Source organism: Gallus gallus, chromosome 5 (assembly GCF_016699485.2).
Source record: "Gallus gallus isolate bGalGal1 chromosome 5, bGalGal1.mat.broiler.GRCg7b, whole genome shotgun sequence".
Classification (NCBI taxonomy): Eukaryota; Metazoa; Chordata; class Aves; order Galliformes; family Phasianidae; genus Gallus; species Gallus gallus.
Genome location: NC_052536.1, coordinates 50,516,298 through 50,528,191, shown reverse-complemented (window position 1 = coordinate 50,528,191; position 11,894 = coordinate 50,516,298). Strand labels below are relative to the sequence as shown.

The 11,894-nt window shown below is 39.9% G+C and overlaps 1 long non-coding RNA gene across 3 annotated transcripts in view; it reads right to left on the bottom strand.

Annotated features, from left to right (window-relative positions):
* Window positions 1–11,894, bottom strand: part of LOC101749505 — a 198,248-nt gene that overhangs the window by 104,752 nt on the left and 81,602 nt on the right. Inside the window, exons 9-11 of one of the 3 annotated variants that reach the window (XR_005860211.1) lie at window positions 11,307–11,414; window positions 3,165–3,300; window positions 2,008–2,139 (exon numbers count right to left, since the gene is read on the bottom strand). This is a non-coding gene — a long non-coding RNA (uncharacterized LOC101749505). Of the gene's footprint in view, window positions 1–7; window positions 2,140–3,164; window positions 3,301–11,306; window positions 11,415–11,894 lie in introns of those variants that run through there. The other 2 variants (XR_005860213.1, XR_006939400.1) reach the window with 2 other exon arrangements.

Sequence of the window (11,894 nt, the reverse complement as noted above, 5' to 3'; positions counted from 1 at the left end):
AAAAAAAAATTGCATATTCATTAGATGAAGTGCATAAAACTTGCACAAAACTTGTGTCTGTTGGGCCCAGACCATCTGAATTGCATCTGGGAGGAACTATCGGGGTTTCAGACATGTCAAGGGGGGATTTTTAGCATGAATGGGAAGTTAAGGCAGCTTATCATACTTTCCCACAAGTTATTTTACAGTCAACTCTCCTTATTCAAATTCATTTTGCAGAACATTAGATTATTTAAAGGAAAAGAAAAAGGAAAAGAGGAGGGAAAAAAAAGTAATTGATTTATTGCTAATAGTCATAAAGGGAAAGCAGAAATACACTGGGGCTGTGCAATGAGTCTCATAGTAAGAACACATGTAATCAATGTGAATGTATTCATTTTTATTTTCTCCCAGCAACAATCAATATGCATGGTCTCTCACTGCTGAGTAAGAAGGCACAGCTTTTGCCCCAGTGAGTTTACAATAATTCAGCAAAACTCCCACTGAGTTTTGATTGAATAATAAGCTTGGCTCTAGCTAAACCAAAAGCAGAGGCAGGCAGCAATATGCTGACAAGAAGCAGAACCAGGAGCCAGCACTTCCAAAGAGGAGCTGGGTGCATAGAATAACAGAATCAGAGAATTGTTTGAGCTGGAAAGAACTCTTAAAGACCATCTGGTCCAGCTCCCCAGCAAAGAGCAGGGATATCTACAGCTCCGTCAGGTGCTGAGAGCCCCATCCAGCCTGACCATGGGTGGGGATGGGGCATTTACCACTTCTCTGTGCAACCTGTGTCAGTGCCTCACCACCCTTATCATAAACAATCATTTCCTTCTATCCAGTCTAAATCTCCCCCTCTTTTAGTTTGAAACCATTTTCACTTGTTCTGTCACAACAGACCCTGCTAAAGAGTCTGTCCCCTTTTTTCTTATTGGAAGGGAAGGGAAAGAATGGAGCACTGAGGAGCAACTGTGAAGAACAAAGTCAGAGGTGCTGCCATTCTTTCTCCGTATGGTAGAAAAGCTGCCTTATACAGAGCACAAGGAAGCTGCCCTCAAACTTCGCTGCACTACAAAACAAAGATTCAAAGGTGACCTTCGCAGCACTGCAGGAAGGAGTTGCTGTCCTGCCAGGAGCTGATCTCTGTAGACCTTCAGCCTCCACGTGACTCCTCCAAATACACCTTTACTGTGTCATTATTAAACATGTCCATAACCCTATCCCATGGCTAGATGCACCCAGAAGGCATCAAACAGCACTGTCAACAACAAGGAACAGGCTGAGCCCCAGGGAAGCCTTGAAGTGTGGTGGGTTCTGCTTTCATTCCCCAGACAAACACATCTGTGAGCAGGCATGGATGGAGCCAAGCTGCTGCTCTGCGATCTGCACTGCCAACACTGCTGAGCAAGCAGCCTGTTGCACTCACTGCTGACTTTTAATTTGCAAATAGCCTTAAAGCATTGTAGAAAACAGTATGCCATTTTTGTATTATTATTTTTAACGATGGTAACAAAGGCTTGGATGTCAGCATAATGCCTGTAGTGTAATCACTGAACAACCACAGAGAACATAAGGTGTCACACAGAAACAAAGGAAGGGTCATTCTGATCAGAGCAGAGAATTATATCAGAGTGAAATATCCATAATCATTGAACAAAGCCTCTATACTATCATGTCTGGACACTGAACCTACCTGGGGCACTAATAATGACCCAAACAAATACGCTTAGCTGTTCAACATGTTCTTGAGCTTATCCACATGAGCAAGGGCCATATCCTTTCCTTTCCCACAAGCAAGCAGCCTGCTACCCATTCAAAGATCGTTCAGGTATCCAACAGTCACTGACATTGCCAGGGTAAGCTGGCCCTTTAGCTGCTCTTTGCCCTTTGAAGACACATACACACATGCGTGTACTACTCTGTGTCACAAAGCATGTTTCTCAAAGGCCCACTCTCTTTTCCTGTGAGAAATCCCAGAAAAATTCTACCAGATAAGCCCTTCAGGACTAATGTCTGTACACTGCTTACCTGTTCAATTCCAAGACTGGTGGCACTCAACGCTGTGTCCTGTAATGCCTTCATACTGTTACCCTCCTAATGAAAAGACGTAATTCCTTCCCTGGCACACATTTGGCTGACTGGGAGGCTTGGCTAATGGTGCTGTGCAAATGAAGACAGTTATTACTATGATTATGGGTGTTACACTAATAATAACCAGGAACTGTGGTCAGGTATTTTAGACACAGAGGAAATGAGAGGAAAAACCTACTTAAAAAGAAGGTTAAAGAAACGACTGCTTTTCATGAACCAAGGAGAGAGATTTGCATGTGAAACAGAACGTGATGAGCTCTGCGGAAAAATACCTATTAGCATTAACTCCAATTTAAAAATGATTTAATTTTGTCATGCATTTTAGCCCAGAGAACATTGGCTTCTTGCAGGCACACAGGCAAGCTCATGGATTGCTCACGGGAATACATGGTCCATATCCAGTGAGAACTATTCTACCCTGGACTGAGTGCAAGGTTCAAGTAGAAAGCTCCTCTTCTGTGCCAGAGGAGCCAGTGACCAAAGGAGCAAGTAAAAAACCAGGGTGGCAAATTAAGGATGATCTTTCCCTACTGCATCCTCAGAACTTCCAATAGCCAGGTTTTCATTTCCCTGCAAGAGCTGCAGATGCAGCTGGGCTGTTGTGTCAACAATCTCATTAAAGGATTAGTACTACATGACTCTGTTTCACCTTTCTGTACTTTTGACTCTCCCTCAAAGTCCAGTTTCAGTGAAGTCCACTTTTAACCATGTGATGTACGTAACAAAAATCAAACCCTCTTTTGCCTTTTGTAATGATCATCACTTCAGTGAATGACCCCAATACTTGTGTTACAAGAAACAGAAAAGAATTAATCTCACTTTCTCAAAGCTATTATTTGTACTAGAGACCTCAAGCATCTCCCCTTTCCCATTTTTGGCCTCAGGACTGACAACTACTAAGATTAATCACATTAGTCTCACTGCAACAGACACTGGAGTAAGCAGGTGACTTGCAGATGAACAAGGAGAGCCAAGCCACCGCCAGCTAGAGACCAAGGCAATGGGCTGTTCTTCATTTGTGGTGTACGAGTGTATTAGGGTCAAAAGCATTTCATATAGGAGAGTGTGAGAAAAAGGAGTAGTTTAAGTCTCACCATAGTCCTGTGTACAGTACTCCATGAAGTGATTGCATATCAAGGACCAATCCAGGCTACTCCATTTCTTCAACTCTCCAATGCACCAACAAGAAGCAAGTCACAGAAATGTTGCTGTGCTCCACTTAAACATGGACTGGGAAAAAAAAAGTGCAACAGTAAGCATGTCAAATCAACCATTTACTGTATTAGCCTGCTAATTCCTTTTGGTTCTGATACTCATCCAAAACTCTCATTGCAATCCATCTATATTTTAGACTCTGCCTGGCATATTTTTCCAGAGAAAACCAGAAAGCTCATTAGTTTCCTATAGAAGATACAAATCTGCAGCTCAACATAAATTTCAAGTAAACATATTTTATTTCATGCAATGGAAGTTAATTTTTGCAAAACTAATAGCAAAGTAAGTGATACATCTCCCAGATTTTGTTTGCTCAAAGCCTGCGTATGTGACATCCCAGCTTTGGAAGTAGCCATACTTTATCCCACCTGCAAAGCTTTGGAGGAAAAAAATATGGGAAGTGAAATAATGAGATGGAGTTCTGCAGTATAGCAAGAAGAGCATAGGAATTACTTCAATTAAACAGGTAAATTAAAGAAAACTAATTAAAAAGACCAGGTATTGTTTCTTCATATTTTTTACAGCTGGCTGAAGTTGCAATAGAAACAGTTCAGTTCTTATAGAAAAGCATCTGCACAAACAGCTGCATTTTTCTTTTGTAAAACACACTGGAAGCAGCAGAAAATTTATTTCAACTTCCTTTCATGAATAGCCTGTTCTAACAAAGGAATGGTTAATGATTTCTGCTAAATAATGGAAAGCTTCAGTAACATGTGGTGTAAGATGTTCTCTATCCTCTCTTTGTCTAGGAGCACATCTTAAAACTTGCACAATCTAGAGTCTAATCTGGGAAACCTTCATTTACTTGCCTGGTTGTAGAGTAGACCGCATGGACTATCTTTTTATTCACTTTTAATCTGAGCATTTGTGTTTTAAAAGCCTGATGTGTCTGTCATAAAGGATTACATGTAATTAGCTTGATGCTCATCTCATTGAAACTGGGCAGCATACCAGTATGTTCAATTTAAAAGTTTCTATGTAGGGCAGTACCCAATAAAATCCCTTAACAGCTGATAAGGTTGCGTATTATTCAATTTCTGTTGTCACTTGTTTTGTATTTTTTTTTTTAACCTTGTGCAGAGAAAAGGTGGAACATTTCTAGACTTGATCAAGACCAGTTAGCAGAGATCTATTAGAAAGTATTGCACTGTGGTTCTGGTATTAAACTCCTAGATCACAGCAAGTGGCTTTTGAATTTGGCAAGGGCTGGAAGAAAGAAAGCTTTCAATGAGATACCTACCACATCTAACTCCTTCCACAGAGAGACTGGGGGAAGAGGGGCCAAAGGGAAAGGTCACTCTATTCTGCCTGCCACATCATGCAATAAATATTAACCAGAGATGATTAGTGAAAGAAATAAATAACAAAGAGCTTTTACAAGCCTTATGGCCTGTATGTATCTTTCTAGATGATTAAAGAAAAGCAAGTTTAGGAAACAATGACTGCCAGATGAAATCTCACAGGTTTCCTTTCTAGCTGGGTTGCTAACAAAGTAAAACGATTTAGGGGTTTATTTGCCCTTACTGCTCCCTTTCCTTCTAATTCCTCCTGACCCTTTCCAGCATCTCAGTAGTCCCATTCCTGGAACCACGCTGCCAGGACCCCCATTAGCAGCAACTGGTTTTCCTCTCTACTGACTGCTCTGTGAAGAGCATCAGTACTTTCTCAGTGGGACTATACAGTAGTGCCACTTCTGCCAGAAGAGGACACCGAAGCAAGTCCTCTCAGTTCCATCACCCAGGTGAAGAGGGACTTGCACACTTTGTCTCACAGGCAAAACCAGACTGCTGCCAATGGAACTGAAGGAGTATATTAACCTTGACGAGTTCCAATTTACTTGATTAAATTTCACCATTAAAACAAAGAGAGAGAGAGAAAGAAAAAGAGAAATGTGTTCAGGAAAAGGCTGGAATTAGAAAATAGACTTCTTCCCAGAAGGCACATGTTTTCCTGGCAAGGAGCAAAAAGACCTGCAACTTCATTTCTACCATTCTTAGAAAAAGGGTACATTGATAAAGTTCACATCTTTGTGTAGTTTCAGGTAATGAATGTGCAACAAGATGCATAAAAAAGATATTTAACTGACAACTCTTCTAACTGTATTATATTAAATGATGGAGAAAATAATCAAAAACCTATTGTAAGCATCCAGAAGATAACAAGGAGATGAGTTATGGCCAGCATGGATTTGTCAAGAACAAATTGTGTCACACTAATGTAATTTCCTTCCCCCACAGGATAATAGAACTTGTGGACATGGGAGAAGCAGCCAGTATCATATATCTTGACCCTGGTAAGTTTTCTGACACTGTCTCATATAGCATTCTGATAAATAAGAGAAAAAACGTGGACTAGGGAATACTACTAGGGAGTGAATGCAAAACTGGTTAGACGGCCACAGTGAAGGGAATAATTACCAATGGTTCACTGTCAAAGGCTGCAGCAAGTGGATTCCACAGAGGTCTCTCCTCACCTCATACTATTTTTTGCGAATGAACTGAATGATAAAAGAATGCAGTGTTATTAAACTTCACACTGGTGGAAACCATTCTGCATCTGCTTTGAAAGAGGACAAGAACTGCAGAGGAACTTGATCATTTTGAAATAGTCCCAAGAATAGGATGCAAATCAACTGAGGTGACTGCTATGTTATACAAGCAACCAACAGTTTGTTACATAATTTAAGTACAAATGGCTTGGTACTATTTTGTAAGGATCTGGGTTCTACAATTGGTCAAAAGATGAACATAAAAACATAAGCAGTTTTGTTCTTAGTAATAAGAACATATATATTTTTTTCCTTTATCACAGAATCATAGAATCACAAGGTTGGAAAGGACCTACCAGATCATCTAGTTCAACCGTCCTCTCATTACTATTGCTACCACAAGCCACTAAACCATATCTCATAGCTCCTCATCCAGATGCCTCTTGAACACTGCCAGGGACTGCGACTCCACCACCTCCCTGGGCAGGCCATTCCAGTGCCTGACCACTCTCTGAGAGAAAAAGTTTTTCTTTACTCAATACCTGTAAGACTTCAGAGTATTACATCCAAAGTATATTTTCCCCAACTAACTGTAAGGAACATGTGGGCCAAATGAAGTTGAAAGGAGAGCAACAGGAATGACCAGAAATCTAGACATCTAGGAGAAACAGGTAAGCTTCATATTGTAGAGAGATGAAGACTAGTGCAAAACGCAACAGTGATCTTCAAATCTGTAAACTGTTGTTTTAAAGAGAAAGCAAACAGTCTGTTCTCTGTAACTTTGTTGGACAGGACAAAAATGAAATGTTTCATAATTTCGCACGGGAGTTTTAGGTTAGACATTAGGAAAAAGTTTTTGGCATTCTAAAGATGAACAATCAAATAGACATCTTAGGGCTGCCATGGAGCCTTCATCACTCAGAGATCCATGTACAGCTGTATGCTGTCCGGCAGTGAGGAATGAACTATGTGACCCCCAGAGATCCCCTCCCAGTCCACTTCTCTATAATCCCATGAATTCTATGAATACCTCAATCTAGCTATGTTTAATAAATTAAACTGCAAGGGAGAGAAAAAAATCTTCTAGACTCAGAGACAAGCCTGAAAACACTAAACATGTTGTAGTAATAGGTCATAAATTTGCTTTCAATCCCTAAGGAGATTTTATTGCCACCAAGACTAACATACCAGAAGCCTCCTCTAATGGTTAAGTAACTTCAGCTCACTGACAGGTTCCTTGATTCATATTCCGGAAGAAGTTTATGTGTATAGAAACAAATTGGTTGCATCAGAAATACAGTTGGGTCAACCTTCTCAGCTCTGTGTGTCTCCAAAATGTCTCTCTGTAAATCCTCATGTGCTCTGAACAGCAAACACACAACTCCAGACCACTATTAAAGGGCACTGTGAATTATTTTCATTCTGTTCTTATATTTACTACTTCCCAGTATAACATACAAATATCCTTCGGTCAGAATGAAGAGAAGAATGAAGCAGACAAGATGCAGTATGGATTCAGAAGGCAATCCACAGAACTGTGCCTTTCTTCAGTGTCAGATATTAATTTTTTATAAAAAGCAGAAAGCACGTTATAAATTAATGGAAGGGACACTGACACGTTTCCTTTTGGTACCATGAGTACAATGGGAAATAAAAGAAACTTTCTAATTAAAATCTTCCCTAAAAAGTGTTGTTTCACAGAAAGGAATAATTATTACTGTAAAATGTCATAAGAGTAAAGCAGTCCAAGTTATCAGCCAAGGTGTTAATTTTCTTTTTGCATCTGCAGGCAGGCTTCATAATACATTTTCAGATATATGTTGTTTTATTCTTTTTCACTTGGGCTCACTAAGATGTTATAGGGAATGAGCCCTCTTTCACTCATTCTGATGAACAAAACCTGATGGAGAAAAAAAAAAAAAAAAGCCACTGAAAAGTCCTTGTCTGGAGTGAAACTCAACAACTCATTCAAGTTTGAGTTTGAGAGGAAAAAAAAAGGGCATAATGAACTGACCTTGCAAAATCCTGTCCCCACGAAGCTCATGGGGTTCATACAAGCTGCATTTGTTCAGAGCAGTCCCAAGAGGACAATGCAAGTCCTGTTTTACTACCACAGGATATAAGGTGGTATCAAATAATGAACCCAAGTATTTCCCTTCTGAACTCAGCCCAAAGCACTTTTAAAGTTTTCTAATACAAAATAATATACCGTGAAGTGGAAATCTTTCTGATATTTTGTCATTTTAAGCTGTGGTAATATATTTTCCTTTGGAAAATACAACACTGTACTCATTGTGTGCTTTTTTGTTTTCCGTTTAATCTATGATGCATATCTGAACGGAATTTTTTGCCTATAATTCTATAAAATTTACTCTGAAGTGCTGCTTATGCTCTACTGATCACAACTCTGTTTTAAGGATTGGCTCTTATTTTTTAATCTTCTTTTCACTGCCCTTCTGCTGTAGTAGAACAAGAGGACTAAGAGGGAAAAATATTCTGCACATTTAACACTTTGTTTCCCCTTTATTTTTGCTTAGCACCACGAGGCTCTTGCCACCTCACATGAACAAACAGGAAATCACATCACTGAAATGGTACACTTACATCAATCTGATAGACATACACATCAATAGATAATTTTGTTCTACATAAAAAAAAATGAGAGCTCTCCTCTATGTTTCAACTGTGATAGTTATCGTACATGTTATAAAAGAAGGAGGCTAGATTTTCAGCTGGTGTAAATTTACCTAACTGTGTAACCTTGAGTTATGGTTTACAAACCTGTATGTCAGGCCAGACTTAATGATAGCTTTAAGACCATAACCTCTGGCCATTGCCCTCTAACGGCCGCTGGTTCTAATGAGCTTATCAAAAAGACATTGATTGATGAATCCCCACGTCATTTCATTCAGCTTCTGCAGGAAATGGTTTGATTTGTTTTCAGACCAAACGAAGCTTACAATCACATTGGGACCATAAAACAAAAACTATGACAATTACACCAAGGCTAAACTTGACCCTGCATTTACAATTACTTAGCAATTTCCCAGGTGCAAAAGTATAGGATTTCATTAGCTGCTAAGATGATGGTGCCCCTCGTCCAAATGCAACTATTTACACAGCCTGTTGAAGCTGCCTCAATTAGGAAGTTCTAAAAACTCAGAAATCATAGGAAACTCCATGCTTCATTCAGCTTGAATAAAGTAAGCCTTTAATTATTTCAGGCAGAGAAGTGATGTTCAAAGGATACCACAGAAGTGATTGGCACAGAGTTCTAGCTCCTCTGTGTCTAACCACAGAGTCCTTGCGATGTGCAGAGAAAGTGAAGAAGGATTGGACACAGGAAAGAAGGTGAGTCAGGTAAGCATAGGTGGGGAAGACATCTCAGTCAGGTGATAGCTTCAAGCGGGTCATTTCATGGCCTGAATTGATGCCTGAAAGCTCCTAGTGGTTTCATACATAAGACTAGAGGAAATCAGATGTCTGAAGTCCCCTGCCAGAAGTAAATGAATGACATATGAAGTCCCTCTGCCTTTGAAGTAAACATGACTTTAAACATGAATACATTAAACAGAACATAGCTATTTATAGGAAATCAAATGTAAATGAAAAGGGATTGAACCTCTATGAAAAAAAAAAACGAAAAACAAAAACAAAGAAAACAAAAGAAACAAATGTGAATGTGAGGAAAGAACAGTCAGCGTTTGTAAGATGGTCATTAACCATGCTTTGTACTTCTGAATGTTCTTTATTTACTCGTCTCAGAGTCTGTAAACATAAGGATTTGCCTACAGAGATGCTGTGGTAGGAGATGATTTATTTGTTCTGCTGCCACTTCTGTCTCTGGTTACCCTTCTGCTCCATCAAGTCTGTTTACAGATGTAGTGTGATGGCGTGTATGCATGGAGAACCAAACAAGGACCACCCGAAGAGCACACCCATTCATAAGCAAATACGTTCTGTCTGTACGGTGCACAGAAGGCACACCCATGCCCAGCACAAATCCTACAAGCTGGCCAATAACAAACTCCAGTTACCAACCACTACACCAGCATCAAATCCTGCTTCATTCAGGTTTTCCATCAAGCACCATGGGGAAGGTGGGAAGACCTGCCCCAAACCCTGCCAGCTCCCACTGAGAACTGCCAAGTTCTGCAAAGCTGTAAGTCCTGTATTTGAGTCTCTTCAACAAGTCTGGGCTCTGTGCCTGACAATATGGCTCTAATGTGGTGGAGAGCCCTCCCAGCCTTCAGTTCCCCACTTGGGCAGAGACACTATATTTATTACCCCCCAAGCATCGGGAACTACTACTGTAAGAATTACTTACACATAGAATTGTTATTTTCCAGATCACTGTTAAGTGATACCAAAAGGAAATGCCTTCTTTTATCTGTGCTGGCATTTTTTTGGTTCTCCTTTCATGCCTATAAGAAGAGCTTGGGAATCCTGTTTTCTTTAAAAGCAGTTTGAAGAAATCAAACATTGGTGTCATAGTACAATCAATCTCAACAGGTTGCAAAAGCCTTGTCACTTTACATCACACAGCTTGATGAGATGCAGGTTGAGAGATCTGTATCTAAATGGTTTCATGGGTGGTAAGAGGGTCACACATGAAAGCACTGTCTCTCCCTGCAAGGCACAGGTTGTCCCAGGAGATAATCAGGATTTTCTTCCTGAAACAGTCAGCAGATCACTCTGGTAAACAGCCCGTCACACACAGGAATAAACAGGGATGCACTGTTGAGATCTGATCATCGTGAGAGATCAGGAAAAATCAGAGGACTTAGAAGACTGGGTGCATGGGGACACATATTCAGATATTTCTATTCTGCTCCTATCTTTATATTTGGTGCTTTCTCTCCAAAACTGATGGATTCATTATGCCTCACCACCTGCTTTAGGCAACCTGCAGCTGCCAGGGAAGAAAATGGACAGATATTACATTGTCACAGAACTTACTGAGCTATCACTTACTGCTTCCTTCCTACAAAGGGGAAGACGACAGACGTGTTTCCCCCAGCACATTTCTTACACTGAGATGGTGCTTTGTTAATAAACCTAGCCCAGTATTTTAACAACTGCAAGGTGAAGGGCTGAAGCAGTAATATGCCTTAAGGTCATGCGGCACACGGTCATATTTTAATTACCACTGCCTGAGGCAGTCTCCACAGGTATGTTTCCTTCCTGCATAAAACATGAAGCCGGGAGTGATTTCAAAACACGCTGTCAAATAGTCTGTGACTTCAACAGGATGTACGCAGTATTAGGCTTTAATTCAAGGGCAAATTTTGTTTCAGTATTTTATCTTGTAGACTCAGAGGGCGAGAAAAAGAAACACTTTTCTGTTGGTAAACTAATAATGTTTAGCAACACGAAGCGTATCATATGTTCTAGATATCTTTCATTTCCTTAATAAATATCCAAGCATAGCAAGCTCTCAACACCAATATCCTTTCAATAAAAGGTAACCTTATATGGTCACTACACGATACATGATTTATAAGATGTCATGTTAAAGTAAACTCAAACTCACCAAACACACTGAAGGAAGGAAATGGTTGTCTGGCTCCATATGGCGTTTTCATGTTTCTATTAAAACCAGACTATTCAAACACTGTGGACACTGACACAGGTTTCAGCTCTAAAAGAAGGATAAAGAGAGTCTTATCCATACCATCTGTACCAACAGCATAAAACCGGCTGGCAGTACATGAATGCGGTTAAAACACTTAGGGTCACCTTACTATTGGGGATTAAAAAGACATTGCTCCCACAGACTACTTTTGTACAAAGAGTTATACTTAAAGTGGATCGTGGAAGCCCTTTGCTAGCCAAATATCAGGGGAAAAAAAGAAAAAAAAAAAAAAGGAATAGGGACAGTTGAACTACAAACACCAACTCTTTCAAGGCACTTTCTTGAAAGGAGGCTATAGCATTGCAAAAGCTGAAACCTAACCTTTGTTAGCATAATTGACACTTAAATTCAGGGTCTGAATTTCTGTGAAGTAATGCTCTCAGCTATTTGGAACAAACATATCGCACTGCTTTTGCAAAGGTCTTCTGTCTACAAATGTATCACATTAAATAAATAAAAGGTTGCTTATTTATTATGGATGACGAT